This window comes from Mya arenaria, chromosome 4, assembly GCF_026914265.1.
Source record: "Mya arenaria isolate MELC-2E11 chromosome 4, ASM2691426v1".
Classification (NCBI taxonomy): Eukaryota; Metazoa; Mollusca; class Bivalvia; order Myida; family Myidae; genus Mya; species Mya arenaria.
Genome location: NC_069125.1, coordinates 68,126,126 through 68,133,198, shown reverse-complemented (window position 1 = coordinate 68,133,198; position 7,073 = coordinate 68,126,126).

Here is a 7,073-nt window from a genome sequence, read left to right as displayed (position 1 = left end):
TTATTTAACCACATCTTGTCTTCAGCCTGTCCTATCTGCCTAACAGTAATCAAAGAATGGCTCTGTTTAAGTCTACCTTGTATGTTACTACGATATTGTGTCAAATATACTAATAAGGTGCTCTACGAAGCAAATACAGTGTTAAAAAAACTTTATCAAATTTTGGCTATATTGGAGACAATTTATTGTCAAACAAATCCCAAATAGGTTCTACCTAAGTAAATCCCAATAAAAATCACGTGACAAACGTACCTCTGAAGGGCTTTTCGACACCCAACCATGTACCAAAAGAAAACAATGTGCAGCTCTAATTTAGCATACTTAATATCAAAAAGACTTCATTTGGGCAATCATAAAGCTCATTTAAAGCCAATTAAATCCAAACGCAACTCTAATTAAGCCTACCAACAGCCAAATAGACAACATGTTGGGTATCAAAAAACCCATTCAGAGCAGAACAAAAGCACGTGCATTTCTAATTTGGACTTCTAAGTGCTAAATAAATCAAATTTCTAAAACCATAAAACCCATAAAACTGCAAACAAACATATGTGTAACACCAATTAAGCCTACTCAGGGCAAACAAGACCACATTTTTAAGCAATTATAAAACCAGTTCAGAGCCATACAAATACATGTTCGGCTTTTATTAAGCATTCACAAACCACATGACCCAGACCTTTGATGTGTGTTATGTAGCATCAAATGATGGCCCTCTTCTAAGTTTGTTCAAATTATACCTCAGGGTTCCAACCTTGGCCATGACCGGAAACAAGTTCAAAATTTCAATGAATTTAGTAAACGTTGCTAGAAACAATGCGCACAGATAAATCAAGGTCCGTAACTCTGGCAATAATGATTATTGGGTTATTCCGCGTATTCGACTTAAAAAACGAAACGAGCGTTCGTGTTAGCTAAGCGGCGTCGTTTCATTGAAGCTCCTTTGCAGTTAGCCACAACCAATCCTACAACATAGTCATTTTAAAATAACCAGAGAAAGTAATTGTTCAAAGTAATAAAGGCATAACAAATGAACAGTTATTGCTCCATGCAATGACAAGTTTATTTGTACAACGGATACCGTAATCACCGATTTTCATCCAAAGGACATTTGTGACAATTGGTGATTCGGAAGAATCAAATTAAACAAAATTAAAGAATCATGATCAATTATACACAAAACAGTATATTTATTAATAAGCCTAAAATTCTTTGGCAGCACTGTATGTCCAACTTCTTTTTCAAATATTTTTAAAAATAATAACTAATATTTAATTCACATATGAACAAGTCTTTGCTGTTTAAAAAACACTTGCAAATTATATAATAGGTTTATAGACATGACTTGATTTTTTTAATTATTTAGACGATGAACTGTTGTATATGTCTTAATAAACAGTTTGTTTTCTATTCTGTTCGTATGTGAATTAAAATGAATAAAAGACAAAATGCAAATGACGAAACCGCGTTTCCGACGCCAAGAGGCAGGATAATGTCATTCAGTTTCCCAAAGCCCGACATCGTCGATCTGCCCATCTCAGGCGCTGGCTCAAATGCGAAGGCAAACAAGCGTTGCTTTCAATCTCTTGTGATGCGTGTTCAGGGCTGGGCGATGTGCCAGTTTCGATCCAAACGTGGTCAGGTGAGACCAAGTAAGCTGGTGAAGCGTGTTATTTTGACAGATTTTAGAGTTTAATACTTGTTCAGACGATAGTGAGCTTTCATCCAATACCTCTTGAAATGTGATCAAAAAACACAGCCGCGCACCCCCTTCCCATGCCATCGTTTGACGAACGGTACAAAGGTAGAAAAATGTTTGTCACTAAAACTGAGCGTGTGGAACTGGAGCGCGCCCACAAGCACGTGAAGGCACACAGCATTATAGGGCACTAGGCAATGTAAGCAAAAACAAACAATGGATCCAGTCACAAACAACATTTCCTCAGCCTGCAAGATGTGTATGTGAAACCGTCACACGGAGTGAACGACATCCGTTTGAGTTACTTTTCGGCACGACGGGTGATGGAATGTTTCTTGTCCCCAGAGACGAAATTGGGCTGATGCCAGCAACTGTATCCAAATACATCAAGGTGTTGAAGCATCTGAGAGGCGTCGCCAAGAAAGACGAGGCCTATACGCACAGCGTTGGAAACGCGCTTAACAGATCGTCCGCTCTGGACACTACCCTAAACGAACAATCCAAAGCGGACGTGAACTAGCTCAGCGCGCGCATAACGAAGTGTATCTTGACGTCGAAGTCTACCAACAAAAGTTGATTAATGTCTTCGGGACCCTTGAACGGGCAGAGAAACGTACAGAGAAGCTTTTGAAATAAATTCCGAATCAACTACTCTAAACGTGAAGGCAGTGACCGGTATTGAACGGTCAACAGTTTCTTCGCCTTCTTAAACATGGTTATTAGCAACTACCCAATGGTATGTATGAAAATGGACACATTTCCCTGTCCTCATCTGAACACCAAACTGGGAGTTAGTACCTGACTTACATCTATTACAATAGCGAAACCTTTGACGTGGTGCAGCAGTATGTCCAACTTGTACGCGTAACTGCGCAGTCCAAGGAAGTCAGGAAGTGGCTCTTCATTTCATCGAACGGCATTCAGGGTGATACCTGCACAAGTTCGACATAGAAATCACACACAATACTTTGCGCCACATCACAACGGTCTCCAAGCAACATCTCACAGGGACAAACAGTGCATCCTGCAAGGCATGCTGACCCACTCAGAGGCGACCGCGAAGCAGGCACTACTTGAAGGCCCATTCACAGGCCATACCCAATCGTGTAGGTATACCGTTTCTCGGCGAACTTCTTAAACGATGCTTACCGGGCTCACAGTCCTCCATTATGGAAATATATGATCCAAATACAGGCTTCGAAGCAAAATGTAGCCCAACCGGCTGATTGTCCGTTTCCTCCAGAAATCACCAAACTTGGTGTCCTAGAATTAGGACGGGCGTTTTTTTGTGACTGTTGGAGTTATTGTCAGATATCGGTCAATCATAGTTGTATAATTATAATCTTATCTTACAGATGACAGTAGATCTAAGGGTCTCAAACGGTTTACTATTGTTTTATTTCATTTACTATTGCTGACCCTGATCGGATTACGTCTGAAAATGTCGAGACCGAATAATTTCAAATTTTGGTATGTTCAGTTATGTGAAGTTCTGTTACCTGTGTAACAAATATTATGAACATATCATAATTATTAACGGAGATACAAGTACTGAAAGGCAAAAACATGAGGAAGACGACCGTCCAAGTACTGAACGACCAATACATCAGAAAGACGACAGTCCAAGTACTAAAAGGCCAATACATGAGAAAGACGACCGTCCAAGTACTGAACGGCCAATACATGAGAAAGACGACCGTCAAAGTACTGAACGGCCAATACATGAGAAAGACGACCGTCAAAGTACTGAACGGCCAATACATGAGAAAGACGACCGTCAAAGTACTGAACGGCCTATACATGAGAAAGACGACCGTCCATGGACAGAACGGCCTATACATGAAAAAGACGACCGTCCATGGACAGAACGGCCTATACATGAGAAGGACGACCGTCCAAGGACAGAACGGCCTATACATGAGAAAGACGACCGTCCATGGACAGAACGGCCTATACATGAGAAAGACGACCGTCAAAGTACAGAACGGCCAATACATGAGAAAGACGACCGTCCAAGGACAGAACGGCCTATACATGAGAAAGACGACCGTCCAAGGACAGAACGGCCCATACATGAGAAAGACGACCGTCCAAGTAGAAAACGGCCTATTCATGAGAAAGGCCACCAACCAAGTACAGAATGGCCAATACATGAGAAAGACGACCGTTCAAGTAGAGAACGGCCTATACATGAGAAAGACGACCGTCCAAGGACAGAACGGCCTATACATGAGAAAGACGACCGCCCAACTACTGAACGGCCTATACATAAGAAAGACGACCGTCCAAGTACTGAACGGCCTATACATGAGAAAGACGACCTTCCATGGACAGAACGGCTTATACATGAGAAAGACGACCGTCCAAGTACAGAACGGCCTATGCATGAGAAAGACGACCGTCCAAGGACAGAACGGCCTATACATGAGAAAGACGACCGTCCATGGACAGAACGGCCTATACATGAGAAAGACGACCGTCCAAGGACAGAACGGCCTATACATGAGAAAGACGACCGTCCAAGTACTGAACGGCCCATACATGAGAAAGGCGACCGTCCAGGTAGAGAACGGCCTATACATGAGAAAGGCCACCAACCAAGTACAGAATGGCCAATACATGAGAAAAGCGACCGTCCAAGTAGAGAACGGCCTATACATCAGAAAGACGACCGTCCAAGTACTAAACGGCCAATACATGAAAAAGACGACTGCCCAAGTACTATATGGCCAATACATCAGAAAGGCGACCGTCCAAGTACAGAACGGCCTATACATGAGAAAGACGACCGTCCATGGACAGAACGGCCTATGCATGAAAAAGACGACAGTCCAAGGACAGAACGGCCTACACATGAGAAAGACGACCGTCCATGGACAGAACGGCCTATACATGAGAAAGACGACTGTCCAAGGACAGAACGGCCTATACATGAGAAAGATGACCGTCCAAGAACTGAACGGCCCATACATGAGAAAGACGACCGTCCAAGTAGAGAACGGCCTATACATGAGAAAGGCCACCAACCAAGTACAGAATGGCCAATACATGAGAAAAGCGACCGTCCAAGTAGAGAACGGCCTATACATCAGAAAGACGACCGTCCAAGTACTAAACGGCCAATACATGAAAAAGACGACTGCCCAAGTACTATATGGCCAATACATCAGAAAGGCGACCGTCCAAGTACAGAACGGCCTATACATGAGAAAGACGACCGTGAAAGTACTAAACGGCCAAAACATAAGAAATACGACCGTGAAAGTACTGAACGGCCAATACATAAGAAAGTCCACCATTCAAGTACAGAGCTGACAATACATCTGAAAGATGACCACGTACCCAAGTACATAACTGCAAATACATGAGAAAGACGACCACCAAAGTACAGAAGGGCCAACACATGTATAAGACGACCGTCCAAGTAGAGAACGGCCAATACATGAGAAAGACGACCGTCCAAGTACAGAACGAACGGCTAATACATGAGAAAGACGACCGTCCAAGTACAGAACGGCCAATACATGAGAAAGACGAGCACCCAAGTACATAACTGCCAATACATGAGAAAGACGACCACCCAAGTACATAACTGCCAATACATGAGAAAGACGACCACCCAAGTACTGAACGGCCAATACATGAGAAAGACGACCGTCCAAGTACAGAACGGCCAATACATCAGAAAGACGACCGTCCAAGTACAGAACGGCCAATACATGAGAAAGACGACCGACCAAGTACAGAACGGCCAATACATCAGAAAGGCGACCGTCCAAGTACTTAACGGCAAATACATGAGAAAAACGACCGGCAGCCAATACATGAGAAGACGACCGTTCAAGAACTTAATGGCCAATACATCAGAAAGACGACCGTCCAATTACTGAACGGCCAATACATGAGAGAAACGACCGTCCATATACTGAGCGGCCAATACATGGAAAAGACGACCCACCCGAAACAGGACGGCCAATACATGAGAAAGACGACCATCCCAATACAGAACGGCCAAAACATGAGAATGGCGACCATCCAGGTACTGAACGGCCAATACATGACAAAGACGACCATCCCAATACAGAACGGCCAAAGCATGAGAAAGGCGACCATCCAGGTACTGAACGGCTAATACATGAGAAAGGCGACCGTCCATATACTTAGAGGCCAATAAATTGAAAAGACGACTATATCCCAATACAGAACGGCCAAAACATGAGAAATACGACCATCCAAGTACAGAACAGCCAATAAATGAGAAAGGCGACCATCCAAGTACTGTGCGGCCGATACATGAGAAAGGCGATCATCCAAGTACTGAACGGCCAATACATGAGAAAGACGACCGTCCAAGTACTGAATGGCCAATACATGGAAAAGACGACCAACCCAAAACAGAACGGCCAATACATGAGAAAGACGCCCATCCCAATACAGAACGACCAAAACATGAGAAAGGCGACCATCCAGGTACTGAACGGCCTATACATGAGAAAGACGACCGTCAAAGTACAGAACGGCCAATACATGAGAAAGACGACCGTCCAAGGACAGAACGGCCTATACATGAGAAAGACGACCGTCCAAGGACAGAACGGCCCATACATGAGAAAGACGACCGTCCAAGTAGAGAACGGTCTATACATGAGAAAGGTCACCAACCAAGTACAGAATGGCCAATACATGAGAAAGACGACCGTCCAAGGACAGAACGGCCTATACATGAGAAAGACGACCGTCCAAGGACAGAACGGCCTATACATGAGAAAGACGACCGCCCAAGCACTGAACGGCCTATACATAAGAAAGACGACCGTCCAAGTACTGAACGGCCTATACATGAGAAAGACGACCTTCCATGGACAGAACGGCCTATACATGAGAAAGACGACCGTCCATGGACAGAACGGCCTATACATGAGAAAGACGACCGTCCAAGGACAAAACGGCCTATACATGAGAAAGACGACCGTCCATGGACAGAACGGCCAATACATGAGAAAGACGACCGTCCAAGGACAGAACGGCCTATACATGAGAAAGACGACCGTCCAAGTACTGAACGGCCCATACATGAGAAAGACGACCGTCCAAGTAGAAAACGGCCTATACATGAGAAAGGCCACCAACCAAGTACAGAATGGCCAATACATGAGAAAAGCGACCGTCCAAGTAGAGAACGGCCTATACATCAGAAAGACGACCGTCCAAGTACTAAACGGCCAATACATGAAAAAGACGACTGCCCAAGTACTATATGGCCAATACATCAGAAAGGCGACCGTCCAAGTACAGAACGGCCTATACATGAGAAAGACGACCGTCCAAGTACAGAACGGCCTATACATGAGAAAGGCAACCGTGAAAGTACTAA